The sequence below is a fragment of the Nestor notabilis genome, unplaced genomic scaffold (genome assembly GCF_000696875.1).
Source record: "Nestor notabilis isolate BGI_N333 unplaced genomic scaffold, ASM69687v1 scaffold15359, whole genome shotgun sequence".
Lineage (NCBI taxonomy): Eukaryota > Metazoa > Chordata > Aves > Psittaciformes > Psittacidae > Nestor > Nestor notabilis.
The window spans coordinates 68,158-74,450 of record NW_009944207.1 but is presented as its reverse complement, the minus strand read 5'-3'; the positions used below and the strand labels follow the sequence as shown (position 1 = coordinate 74,450).

Genomic DNA, 6,293 nt, shown 5'->3' with positions numbered 1-6,293 from the left:
TTTTTTTCCAGGATAAGATTTTATAAGGGCACTCCTTTTGTCCCTACCCTGGTCCAGATTCTTACAAGTGTATTTATAATTGTTAGAACTGAGAGCTGCTAGGATGAGAATATATTCCCCAACTTTTCTTCAGAAAGTTTATCCCCAATTTGACAACCTTCTCCTTTTGTAAACACACAGCATATGAAATTGGGCAAGAAATAAGTATTAAACATAAAATAATAGCCATGTTTAAGCATAGTAAAAGGAAGAAGAAACTATGTAGCTCTTGGTCAAGAGTTTGTAGGGACATTTTTAGGAAACAGCAAGTCTAGAATGTTTGCATACCTCTGAGCTACTGCTGTCCAGCACAGCCTGGGTTAGCAGGAGACAGCCTTAGTTCTGATATACCAGTTCCTAAAGACTCCGATGTGTAGTGTTTGATCAGTACTTCAGAGTTCTTCCAGTGCAAAATGCCAAGTGTTCTCAGAACTTTTTTATATGTTGAAACTGGTTGAGTTCTTGATCGCATTAGAATTGTTAGCTTTTGAGCTTCAGGATCACTGCTAACAGTGTGTATTACTTTATATGCTAGCTCTTGCTCACTGTGGTGGAAATACTGTAGTGTTGTGACACTGTGTGCTCTCAGGCTTGCCTGTAAATTTAGAAGTGGAGAGAACCTGATGAGAGAAATTAAGTAAGTCTAAAGTTCTGATGAGGCCTACAGGGGTATACAGAAGAGCAGGTGGGCTTCATACAGTCTTTGGCACTTCGGTCTTTTAAAGACATTTTTAATAAAGCCAAGTTATCTCTTTAAATTGAAGCACTTTTTTTTTTCTTTTTTTTTTCTTTTTTTGAGATGGTTTTTAACTAAAGAAAAAAACGTTCTGTGAAGAACAGGTCCAAAGTTCCTGTCATTGTGATACTAAAATAATCACTTTAACATTTGAACAAAAAATAGTACTCAATCTCCTCTTTTCCAATTAGTTTTAAATTTAGCTTGCTTTGGAACCTGCAGTTAAGATGTCAATTTGTAATAAAAGCTGTTCTTTTGACAGGAGGAATGACACTGCTTGAACCACTTCTTGAAGCTGAAGAGGGGTCAGGATAGGAATGGGCTCAAAAACCTGACTGATAGTAAATGGTTATTAAACCATTAATTAAATTAATGGTTATAATTAATAAAATGGTTAATAAATGCATTAATAAATAATAAGGTTATATTCTGTCTGCAAAAGCATTATAGACTACATTTCCAATTATCAGTTTATTTTAAGGGTCGCTGGTGTTCTGCTGGTTGGAAAAAAATAACTGAATATTGGCTGAGAATGGTAGTCAGAGTGATCTGGGTAAGACTGTTTTGTGAAATGTCTCTGAACCTTTTTGTGTGGAAAATTGTCTTTGGACCAATATCTACATGGTCTTTATTTAATTTATTTATTTTAGTGTATGTAATGGTATGATAGTCTAGGTCAGGCTTGGTAGAAGTACTCTTACACATGAAAGCATCATCATCAGATTTCAGTTCTGCAACTCTAGCATTCCATTTTACTGCCTTTTTTCAAGTCAGAAGTATTTTTAGTTAATATGCTAGAAATGGTAGGGTTAGTTGTAAGGCGCAATCATTTATGTCAGTAAACAGGAATCTTCCATCTGCAGTTCTTACGAGACTGTTCTGCTCTTCAATCTTTTGGCTACCAAAAATGGCATTTTTGGCCCTTTTATCATTCTCTCACTTTGGGATACGTAGACTATGCCTTTTCATACTTCACCAGTAAGCTGTAAGTAGCTAAAGTTTTACTTAATTCTCATATTTCTTTTTTAGGCATATGCATCAGGATGTGATATTGTGGTACTGGGGACTGACTTTGAAAGATTACAGATAATCCCTGGTGCAAAACATGGAAACATTCAAGTGGGATGTGTGGACTGTTCAGTGCAACAGGGGAAGGTACGTAGAGTGTTTCTAATAATGTTCTAGCAGTGTCGTGTTAAGCACCTCCTCAAGAATGTGGGTACTTGCAAGTTAAGGCAAATACACAGGAGTGAACCGTGAAATGGCTGATTGCTTCATGTCTTTGTTTGTGGTAAGCAGCACAGTGAATGTGAAATAGTAAGCATGGATAATGAGATTGTAGAAGATACATAGGGCTGTACAGGAAGATAGAGATGTGCACAGGGCTGCAAAGAGGAGATTGCAAGAATTTGACTAAAAGACGAGTAAGGTGGAAGCAAAAGTAATTTTTTCACTAGAGCTTCGTACTACTGGGTGTATCATTGATGTGTTTTGACATGTTAGTGGCTGGCAGTAGAGAGTGCTTCCACAAAGATCACTTCTAGATTATCCAGAAAACTGACATCCTTTTCAAGCAATTAATAAAGGCTCTAAAATTGCTCTTAGGGTTTTGCTTCCTTGATTTCTCAGCTTTTCTTTTTCTTATGTAGGTAAACTGGATCAGAAATGTTGTATTTTAGATGCTATTAGGCTTCAAGTCCTTTTTACAGAAATCTTTCGCTATAGTTCTGTCACAGTAAAAAATATATAACCAGGTAACTCTCCATTAGGTTGTTACAGTGTGATTAAGCTATTTTATTCAGTAGAAACTGTGTGTGGGTACACAAGAGGGGCCTTTTTTTTGTTTTAACTTTGTTGCTTTCTTTAAGCCAGTGCTAGTGGGAGATCATATGAGCCCTCCGGCACATGGCTACACACCTTAGGAGTTAATGAGAGCTTTGATTGGATTCTGGTGTCCATCTTGAGACAAGACCTCTGCATGGAAACTTATTCATGGTTACATGTGAAGTCTGTGATAATGATCCTCAGCCACTCTATGTTCCTTCATTTTAATGTTTGAGTGGTGAACTCTTGCAGTGATAGTGAAGAATGTAAATGAAAATGACGAAATGTTCTCCTCTATGTTTCTGGTACCTCTTAGCCATAATGACTGTGTGTCTTTTCCATTGGTGGCTGTTAACTGGAAAGCGTTTGTTGTTTTTTTTTTTTAATTCACTTACTGGCTGTATATTAACATATGGTGACGTGCACATACAAGTCATGTTAATCTTTTAAAATTTTTCTGCAAATTTGCGAGGTCATCTTGACTGCACAATACCAGTTCTGAATGTATTTATATGTCAAACTGTCCGTGAGCTGTAAACACATCGAAATATATCAAACTATAAGGATTACTAAACTTCAGATTTTTTTAGTTTCTTAAGTAGACCTGGGGGTCATTTTGATTCTGCAAGTTAATATTGTTTGCTGTTAGCAATTAGACTAGATGTATTTGCAGAGCGATGAAAATAGTAATCAGTGAATGTCTAGGAATCTACTTACTGACTGGATTGATCAATACATTTCCAGTGCACTGCTGCAAGGGTGGAATTTCTTCTTGCAGCTTCTTCATCAGTTTTGACACAGATTTCTCTTCATTTTATATTCAGATTGTTCTTTTTTGTTCAAAATCTACAGGAAGAAGCAGAATAAGATGCAAATAATGCATCTTATTTAGGTTGCGATTTTGAATCTTTCTGGAAAGTATCCAGTTATCGTTTCTAGTTTATGAATTATGTACTTTTTTTAATTTTTACATTTAAATTTTACATTTATGCTTTCAAGAATTTTTCCCATAATAGCTGGCCTTGTTCTCTTTGAAGACTCTTCCATCATTCTCCCTTTGGATGACAGAATTGGTTTGTAAGAGTTTTTTTTCTAGTAATGGAAGTAAAACATTTAATTTTTTCTTCATTCTTGCCCCCTAAATCTAATTCTAGTTTATTGGGAAGCTACTTTGAAGTAGCAGCAGCTTAGAAGTTCATGTATGACCCATCTCTCCCTTGGCTTTGAAGGGTGGGGGCACATGGCACAGGCTTTCTTCTTCCTAGTGTGTTTTTTGAGATAAACTTAATTCTCTGTTTCCAAAAATGATATGAGGTGGAAAAAATGGATGAAAACTTTTAATCATCCCAGTTACGCATGTATTTATATTTATATTTACATGTGTTTATATGTGTATGCATATGAACTTTTTAAAAAAGTGTCCCATAGATTTGCAAGGACTAGTTTCACAAACAGGTTAATTTAATCTCAGGACACTGAATCCAGTCTCTTGCTTCTGGTTGTAAGCAGCTTGGTAATGAAAACTTCTTTGCAAGTGGGTACAGTACTTGAAGTCCTCCCACAGAGTGTAAGCTACAAGCCTCTTTGTGCTTCCTCCAGTGAAAGTAAGAATTAAGGTCAAAACTTTTAATCATAACCTGACGAAACTTTAATTGTTTTCACAGTTTAGCTTGTAGAAATAGCTAATAGGGTGCAAGAAGATGGTCCTTCAGATAATTTGAAATTTTTAATAAAAGTTGATTGTGTAATGGCTGGTGACAGCAGTGTTAAAATGTATATAAAGCGTTTTCTTTATGGAACAACCTATTTTACTGATGTCAAAGAAAAATGTAGGTACTGATTAAAAACTTTGTTTAGTTTACATGCTAATGGGATACCTGTATAAAGTTGGTAGGTAAAATCAGTAAGCTTGCTAAATAAGATATTTTTAAGTAAGACTTTTTTTTCTCATAAGTAGGACTACTTGAGTATGAAAGCTCAGTTTTGAATCCAGGGTCTAAAATTTCATGAACTATACTACAGGGGAATTTTTTTTTTTTTGTGGGTTTGTGGGGTTTTTGTTCGTTTTTTTTTGGGTTGTCTTTGTTGCGTATATGTGTTTGTTGTTGTTGTTTTGCTGTATTTTGTTTTTTTAGTAGACAGGCTGTATGTTCTTCTCAGAGGAACTGTGATTGTTTGATTTTCCACTGTTCAGTAGTGAGTAATAATGTAACTTAGTAGAGTTACAGACATTTTGATGAATGAGAAATTTTGAGGGCTTCTGCTCAGTTTTGAGGCCTGGTGGGGGAAAACATAAGTGTATCAAGAAACTATTTGGATTATACTAAAACTTAAAGAAATGAGAACCTGAAGCTGCTAGTTATATTCCTGGTTTGGACGAAGTGGTGACAGTGGACAAGGTTATTGTCCCTAGAACTCATAGTTTATTCTTGTACACTGGTGCAAGAATTAGTCATTAAATGGTTTGAGTTGGAAGGGACCTTTAAAGATCATCTAGTCTCACCCTACCCTAAATTGTGTTCCTTAAAGCCCCATCTGACCCGACCTCTAACGCTTCCACAGATGGGGCAGTCACAGCTTCACTGTGCAACCTGTTGCAGTGCCTCGCCATCCTCATCATAAAAAAATTTATTACTTTGATTAGAAGCAGATCTAAATCTACTCTCTTTTAGTTTGGAACCATTACTCCTTGTCCTATCACTACAGGCCTTGTTAAAAAGTCTCTTTCTATATTTCTTTTAAGTCTCTCTAAGTATTGAAAGGCTGCATAACATCTCCAAAGAGCCTTCTCCAGGTTGAACAACCACAACTTTCTCAGCCACTTTTAATAGGAGAGGTGTTCCAGCCCTCTGTCCATCTTTGTGGAACCTCCTCTTGACCTCCTCCAACAGGTCCATGTCCATCTTGTGTTGGGGGCCCCAAAGCTGGATGCAGTATTCCAGGTGGGGTCTCTGCAGAGTAGAGGGGGAGAATCACCTCCCTTGACCTGCTGGCCACCCTTCTTTAGATGCAGCTCAGCATACGTTTGGTGTTCTGGGCTGCAAGCGCACACTGATGTGTTATGTCCAATTTTTTGTCCACCAGTACCCCCAAGTCCTTCTACACAGGGCTATTCTCAATCCGCTCGTTTCCCCAGTCTGTGTTGATGCTGGGGATTGCCCTGATCCGTGTGCTGGACCTTGCATTTGGTCTTTGTTGAACTTCATGTGGTTTGTGTGGGCCTGTTCCCTGAGCCTATTAAGGTCTCTGGGTGGCATCCCTTCCCTCTAGTGAATCAGCTGCACCACTCAGCTTGGTGTCATCTGCAAATGGGCTGAGTGTGCACTCAATACCACTGTCTATCACGAAGAATAATGGTAACCTCTCTCTTTACAACTCGTGCTTCTCTGCACATCTCATTTCTAATAACAGGATTTGGGACTACTATAGATATTTGGTTGATGCTGGGGTGATTATTGTGGTTGTTTGGGGATTTCTGCAACACACAAATTTGCATTATTCTTTTTGACAGCATGCTGCTCAATGAGGACTAGTTTGAGTGGCTGTATCATTGTGGAAGCATGTGGAAAGTTTCAGGGGTAACTGATGCTCTGGACACTACTTGTTTAGCACTCTGGCAGACTAATGTTAGTTTGTGTTAAAAACCCAGTTAACAATAAAAATTGAAGAACTGTCCGCGCTTGGAGGAAAAGAA

The 6,293-nt window shown here is 37.4% G+C and overlaps 1 protein-coding gene across 2 annotated transcripts in view; it reads left to right on the top strand.

Moving 5' to 3' along the window:
• The first annotated feature begins 1,810 nt into the window (after positions 1 to 1,810).
• Positions 1,811 to 6,293, top strand: part of DMXL1 (Dmx-like 1) — a 68,564-nt gene continuing 64,081 nt past the window's right edge. For both annotated transcript variants that reach the window (XM_010022331.1, XM_010022330.1), the window contains exon 1: positions 1,811 to 1,930. The gene's annotated coding sequence lies outside the window, so the exon portion shown is untranslated. The remainder of the gene's footprint in view (positions 1,931 to 6,293) is intronic.